Consider the following 6,801-nt stretch of genomic DNA (forward strand, 5'->3'; position numbering starts at 1 on the left):
CCTACACAGCTGTACGAAGACAGCTGTAACTCCCAGCGCTGTACAGCTGCAAGTGTAGCCATACCCTAAGACAAGCAGGATTTGTCTGCTAGAGTCAAATCCCCATTGCATTCACCTGGAATACATTTCAGCTGCTAGCCCTGCAAGGTTGTTAGCAGAAGCTGTCAGTGAGTGGGGACTTTTATTCCAGCTCTGGAGCCTATTCTTAGAGAGAGTGGGACTGATGCCACCTGTTTGGACCAGTATGGTATGCAGGATAACTGTCCTGGCAATCTGCAGTCCACTCATGCATGCTAAAGCAGGCTGTGCATGTTCAGGGGTGCATAAGAACTGAGCAGTACGCACACCTGTTTGGAATATGGAGGCATCTTACTCCTTGAAAGAAAGACCAGTTTGTTCATTGGAAGTGGTAAGCAAGTGGCTTAGGACCTAGGGATTCAAAACTTTCCACAGTGCTGTATTGTATTTGGCTGGGTGCAGAAGAACAAGTGTGGAGATAAGAAAAAATGAGGTGTGTCAGGCAGATCTGAAAACTCCAGCCTGCTAAGGTGTAAAAGGAAATAGTGCTAGCATAAGAACTGTGGATAAGCTAATAAGGACCAGAGAGGGAAAGGGAGAGGAATCAGAACTGCAGACACCCATTAATGGAGCAGAATCCTTGGGGAATGACACCACAAAACCATGCACAAACCAATTTTTTTTCCTTCATACACCAAAATCAATGCTTTCTCCCTACTCTTCTCACTTATCGATTTGCGGATCACTAATTTTCTTATTTGGCCTCCTTCTCTTCCTTTTTTGTACCAAACCTGCAGCAAACTAACAAGGAAATAGCAAAACTCCCATTGACTTCAATGACAGTAGAATCGATGCCTGGATTTATTTTACAACCCTGCACTTAGAGTGACTGTTCTGACAGCTAGCTTGGCTGGCTGAGGAGCAACAGGGCTGACCATGCCAGGATTACAGGGCTGTTGTACTGACTCAGAATGGCAACAGGCATTGCTTACATGCTATAAGGTAACTTGCAGATTATTTTTAAGAGAATAACATTCTGTTTACAAATAGCTTGGGGGAAATTTGGCACAAATTAAGTGGAACGTGTGTTAATCAATTGTAGATAGAACAGGATCTGCACAGTTCATGTGGCTGTCAGTGAACAGCACTTGATAGGATTGATTTTATTTACTCCTCTCTCCCTTCTTGTTTTGTAATTAATGGAAATACCCTGCTGCCCAACTGCAGTAACCTGATTCCTACTTAGTCTGATTGTGCAGCTCCCACCAGCTCTGTTGTGCAGAGTCCAAGATTAACCTTCTGATTTAAGTGAGAGGTGAATCTGTCTCTTATACCATGCTGATCAGATATATCCATTGGAACCAGTACTCATGTGTCATAGAATCATAGAAGATTAGGATTGGAAGAGACCTCAGGAGGTCATCTAGTCCAACTCCCTGCTCAAAGCAGGACCAACCCCAGATAAATCACCCCAGCCAAGGCTTTGTCAAGCTGGGCCTTAAAAACCTCAAATGATGGAGATTCAACCACCTTCCTAGATAACCCATTCCAGTACTTTACCGCCCTCCTAGTGAAATAGTTTTTCCTAATATCCAACCTAGACCTCCCTAATTGCTCCTTGTTCTGTCATCTGCCACCAACTGAGAACAGCCAAGCTCCATCCTCTTTGGAATCCCCTTCAGGTAGTTGAAGGCTGCTGTCAAATCCCCCCCGTCACTCTTCTTTTCTGCAGACTAAATAACCCCAGTTCCCTCAGCCTCTTGTCATAAATCATGTGCCCCAGCCCCCTAATCATTTTCATTGCCCTCCACTGGACTCTCTCCAATTTGTCCACATCCTTTCTGTAGTGGGGGGCCCAAAATTGGACACAATACTCCAGATGTGGCCTCACCAGTGCCAAATACACTGCACTGAGTTCGTTTATAGTAAAAATAAAACAAGTTTATTAACAATAGGATGTAGGTTAGGTGATGTCAAGTAAAAAGAATAATGTTAGAAAGGGTTACAAGCAAAAAAAAGTGAAAATGCATCTAAAAGCCTAAAACAATCTAGCAAGATACTGGCTTTGTTCAAGATAGTTTCTCACCTATATTCAGGTCCCAGACTTCAAACCTCCCTTGGTTGAAGGACCCACCTTTCTCAAATCACAAGAGCTCTTTTCCCTTGTGTCTGTCTAGTGATGGATGCCAAAAGATGGCTTCTGTCCATGCTTATATCTTCCAAAGTTCAGTGACTGTTTCAAGAGGCAGGATGACCTCCTGTTGTTCTTCTCTTCCTGTGGGCTTCCCATCCCCCGGTACGTAAATGGAGCGTCCATTGTTCTGAGTCCACCATGCTTATTTTGCATAGGAGACGGGTATATAGCTGCCTTTGCTGCTCCTGTCTGGGAGAGAACCTGTTTCTCCCTGTTCAGCCACAGGCAGTAAAACATAAATATCATTAAATATCCATATTTCCTCATATAGTGTGAATACACACACTTCAGAGTTATATTAATCACTAGTGTGTCATTAGCTTTCAGAAAAGACCTCACTCTACACACTTTTATAATACAGTAATATGGCATACAATCATTCGATTCAATTGCCTAGCACATGAGGTTTAGCCCCTGACTTTATAGTCCAGTAAACCTTTGCAATATAGTCTTCTGAAGTTTATCCCTCAAAGTAAAGATTATTCAAGCTGTGAGGAAGATTACATGGAATCCGGTAGTGAAAGACGCTCTATGCTCTTCCTTCCCCTACCTGTGGTTGCTGAAATGAAAACTGTTCTGTTTCTTGCCATCTCCTCCCCCTGCTCTCTTGATGATCCTGTTTACTGCTTATATCCTTTGTTTATGATAAACATGTCTAACAACTCCTCCGACATACTTGGTTTACACACACTTTTGTCATATTTCCAGCATATATTCGTAACTCTGACTACCCACCACCTACATACACCTCTACCCCAATATAATGTGGTTGTGGGGAGCCAAAAATCCCTACCGTGTTATAGGTGAAACGCTGTTATATCGGGGTAGGGTTGCAGCGGTGATATAAAGGGCCCGGGGCTCCCTGCAGCAGCTGGAGCCCCACAGCTACCACGCTATATGCAAACCTGTGTTATGTCGGGTCGCGTTATAGCGGGATAGAGGTGTACATCACAGAAGGATATTAATGAACAGTGAATTATGAGTTTTCAAATGATACTTCACAAGGCATATTCTGTAAACAGATTATTACAATAGTGTATATGGTGTGAATACAGGGGTGCTTAGTGTCACAGAATTATACTGGATTCTATTAACTAATTGCAGTCGGTTTGATGCTGGGTGCTTCTGTATTTGTAGTCCCTCATGACAACATGTGTCTTGAAAAGATTTTCTCTCTTTTCCTCCTACTGTTTTAACCCCCACATGAATCACAGACGCTATATGGGAGGGATAGCTCAGTGGTTTGAGCACTGGCCTGCTAAACCCAGGGATAGGTTGTTGTTAGTTCAATTCTTGAGGGGGCCATTTGGGAACTGGGGTAAAAGTCTGGCTGGGGATTGGTCCTGCTTTGAGCAGAAGGTTGGACTAGATGACCTCCCAAGGTCCCATCCAACCCTATTTTTTTAAAAAAAAAAATCCTTTTGCTGAGACTCCTTTCTGAGCCTGTCAAGCAGCTGCTTAATTGTCCAGTGATACGATGCATTCCCTACTTTTGCCCACCCCAACAGCATTGCCTCCAGAGCATATCCGACGGCAGACAGTCCCGGAAGCAGAAGCCTTGGACTGGAAATCAAACTCAGGACTCATGCACAGCTGGTCAGAGCTCATGAATGAGGTCACTAATTTATGTTGCAGTTGACATCAACAAGTCAGAGAACTATTTGCATTGAGGCAAACTCTTTTCAACAAAACTGCAAACAAAGGCTTTCCTCCGTGTACATATAGAAAGCATTTACAAATATTATATATATATATATATAAAAACTTTCTTAAATATCAAAAATATTAATATAATTCTCTCCACCAAACATCATTATTTTTGGGACCCAAGCATTAGGGTACCGGAGAGTTAGGCCAAGATTTTCAGTAATTGGTGCCAAAAGTAAGGCTTCAAGTATACAGACACCAAATATGTGGCCTGATTTGTGGGGAACATATCTCTTCAATCTGATTAAACTCCAACATTGTGCTCACGATGATTAGACACTTACAAAACCACAAGACATCGAGATATTACAGCATTCAGATCATGCCCAACCCCAACTTTTTTGCTGTCTCATTAGTACTTTTTTTCCTATACCACCACCACAGAGACCTAAAAATCAGACTAATTCTGCAGTATATAGAAGCCTGCAGGCTTACATTTTATTAGGAAGAAATTCATGCATCCATGAAGTGCTAACCTTTTTTCCTGAAGGATGAATACAACATATAGCATGGAAGTGAATGTCACGGCTCTGAGATTGTGGGAATGGAGCAGCTTACACTTTCCCAGGATCTGGACATGATGTTATACCAATTATATTAGATCAATAAAAACCAGCAGGATCTTATTAAAGGGGACAAGACATTTGTCACATTTATTGTAAATATCATAATAAAACAAAAGTTAACAGTAAACAACATTGTTTGGCTACTTATTCCTATTACTACTTACTTATTTCTTATACACTTTGTGCAAATATATATATATATATATATGTATATATATATATATTCGCACAATCATTCATACACGTTCTGCATAGATGTTATAGTTACCAGCCTAAACATTCCTTGTGACAGAATACTGGCCAGGTATCCTGTACAAAGAGTGGAGCCGAGTCCGGGTCAGGTGCGCACCTGATGCTCCTGGAGGGTGATAGCAGAACCAGAGACTCGAAGACTTTATTCTTCAGAGTCCAGTTTTATAGGAATTTATCCCTATGTCAGTCCACGAGAGTTGCTTCATTCTGCTGCTGTTAAATCAATCAGCAGGTGGCTGGCTCCATGTTGTCAGATGTTTGTTTTTTCTTCCTTTGAGGTGGTGGGGTGGATTCCAGTTTGCCCTCCGGGGGTCATTTGGTTGACCCCACTTGACACCTTCTTCGGTGGAAACTGAATTTTTCAGGCTGGTAACTCCCTAACCATTCATTCATTATTTAAACTAGGCATTCATTCACATACATTCTCTATCTTAATCCCATCTAGTTCACTGTCTTTTTACCTTTCAGGGTGTTACCAATTTATGTGAGACTCCCTGTCTTTTATCATTCAAAAATAAAGTGAGATGAAAACTTACAGAGGGTGGGGGTTTCTATCTATGTACTATAACAGCTACTGTTTTGGCTCATAGGCTGTTACAAAGTAAAGTAGCGACTACAAAGTGTCACTTAGAGAATGGGCACTTAGAGTCAATTAACGTTTAACAAGTTTTATACAAAGTATTTCTTTGACAAGGCTTCACACAGACACAGCTGGTGGCTTGCAGGTTAGAGGCTAAATCTCGGGAATTACATTTATTTCTAATATAAACCTTTAGTTATAAAGTATTAATTAACAGTAAATCATTTCTAACAATAAATCATTTTTAACAATAAATTATTTTTCATATAAACCATGTCTAATATAAACCTTCTTTAATATCCCTGCAATGATAAAAAAAGATTTCCATAAAATTTTGATGATGCAAGTTGGGAAAGGCTCACTAGATTATCCCATTTTCCTTCCAGTGCAGGCCTTTTGTGGGGTCAGGATTTTTCTTTCAAAATATAAATTAGTACAAGTCATCCCCATTTTGCTCAGCACACTGTTCCAAAAGGTCACTTCTGGTGACAGTTATGTCCCTAAAGTTAAGGCATTATACTTTGATAGTAAGACACATGACTAATGTAGGAGTTTTACTGTTCATAACTCAATTTCAAGGCTACCTAGCCAGCATTTCTTTTAACTCCCAGAGCCCAGTTGTCAGTTCTGGTTGAGCACTGTTTGGTGCAGGGAATGTGTGCGCTGAGCACTGTTTGGTGCAGGGAATGTGTGCGCGTAAAGGGGGACGGGGATCTCTTTCTCTCCAGCTCTCCCGACCATCAGTTGATTCCTTGATCCACAGTCAACCCCATCCAACTGATCCTCTGCTCCTCTCATCGACCCTTCCTCCCAGGTTCCCCCAGCAAATTCATCTTCTACCTTCCCCCCTTCCTCCCCAACAGCAAACAGATCCCCTTCTCCACTCTCTAAAAATTCATCCTCGCTTCATCCCCAAAATTAATGCTGCACCACCAACCCTAGCAAATTGATCCTGTATTCCAGGCTCTCCCCAAGACAGAGAAGGAGAGGCAGTTTTCATCTGCCTCCCATAAATTGGCTGCCATTGCTCTGTAAATTGGAGAAACATCCTGTGCTGGGCATTCTCCTCTCTCATTGGGTACAAACAGAGCCAATGGAGCAACTTTCCTTGAGCACTGCCCAGCAAGAAAGCAGGTAGGTAGCAACTAGAGTAGATCAGCCAGACCCTCCCTTCCCTCCTTGCTCCAAATCCAGGTAATGGCAGGCACCCAGTGGAGTCACATATCGAGCAACTGCAGCAGTGGAGAGAAAGAGCAACTTTTCAGCATGATCACCACTCACACAGAACCAACGGCAGGGGAGGAGAAAGTGGCAACCCTTATTGCCTCCCTGTCTAATGGGCCTGCCACTTTAGATGGAGAAACTGAGGCACGGGGCAGTTAAGTGGCTTACTCAGTCAAACAGCAAGTCAGCAGCAGGAATAATATTTCAGGATCTGATTCCTGGTCCCTTGCTCTAGCTGCTGAACTCCAATCTTTTTCATC

This window comes from Gopherus evgoodei, chromosome 9 (genome assembly GCF_007399415.2).
Source record: "Gopherus evgoodei ecotype Sinaloan lineage chromosome 9, rGopEvg1_v1.p, whole genome shotgun sequence".
NCBI classification, from domain to species: domain Eukaryota; kingdom Metazoa; phylum Chordata; order Testudines; family Testudinidae; genus Gopherus; species Gopherus evgoodei.